The sequence below is a fragment of the Colobus angolensis genome, unplaced genomic scaffold (genome assembly GCF_000951035.1).
Source record: "Colobus angolensis palliatus isolate OR3802 unplaced genomic scaffold, Cang.pa_1.0 Scaffold115, whole genome shotgun sequence".
NCBI classification, from domain to species: domain Eukaryota; kingdom Metazoa; phylum Chordata; class Mammalia; order Primates; family Cercopithecidae; genus Colobus; species Colobus angolensis.
Genome location: NW_012112586.1, coordinates 1,568,273 through 1,569,139, shown reverse-complemented (window position 1 = coordinate 1,569,139; position 867 = coordinate 1,568,273). Strand labels below are relative to the sequence as shown.

General features: G+C 56.1%; 1 protein-coding gene across 1 annotated transcript in view; it reads left to right on the top strand.

The window, feature by feature from the left end:
• Positions 1 to 867, top strand: part of MMP17 (matrix metallopeptidase 17 (membrane-inserted)) — a 24,714-nt gene that overhangs the window by 15,454 nt on the left and 8,393 nt on the right. The window lies entirely within an intron of this gene.

The window sequence follows — 867 nt, the reverse complement described above, 5'->3', positions numbered from 1 at the left end:
TCCAGGTTCGCCCTGCGGTGGTGTGGATCTGAGCATAGTGTGTTCCAGGTTTACCCCGTGGCTGCATGGATCTGAGCATAGCGTGTTCCAGGTTCACCTCATGGTCTTGTGCATCTGAGCATAGCATGTTACAGGTTTGCCCCGTGGTCTTGTGGATATGAGCGTAGCATGTTCCAGGTTTGCCCCATGGTGGCGTGGATCTGAGCATAGCGTGTTCCAGGTTCACCCCATGGTGGGGTGAGCATAGCATGTTCCAGGTTCGCCCCCTGGCGGCGTGGATCTGAGCATAGCATGTTCCAGGTTCACCCCATGGCCACGTGGATTTGAACATAGCATGTTCCAGGTTTGCCCTGTGGTGGCGTGGATCTGAGCATAGCACGCTCCAGGTTCTCTCCATGGCGGTGTGGATCTGAGCATAGCGTGTACCAGGTTCATCCCGTGGCCGCGTGGATCTGAGCATAACATGTTCCAGGTTCGCCCTGTAGTAGTGTGGATCTGAGCATAGCGTGTTCCAGGTTCGCCCCGTGGCGGCGTGGATCTGAGCATGGCGTGTTCCAGGTTCGCCCTGTGGCTGTGTGGATCTGAGCATAGCATGTTCCAGGTTCTCCCTGTGGTAGTGTGGATCTGAGCAAAGCGTGTTCCAGGTTCGCCCCGTGGTCTTGTGGATCTGAGCATAGTGTGTTCCAGGTTCACCCCATGGTGGTGTAAACATAACGTGTTCCAGGTTCGCCCTGTGGTGGCGTGGATCTGAGCATAGCGTGTTTCAGGTTTGCTGCGTGGTAGCATGGATCTGAGCATAGCGTGTTCCAAGTTTGCCCCGTGGTCTTGTGGATCTGAGCATAGCGTGTTCCAGGTTCGCCCCATGGC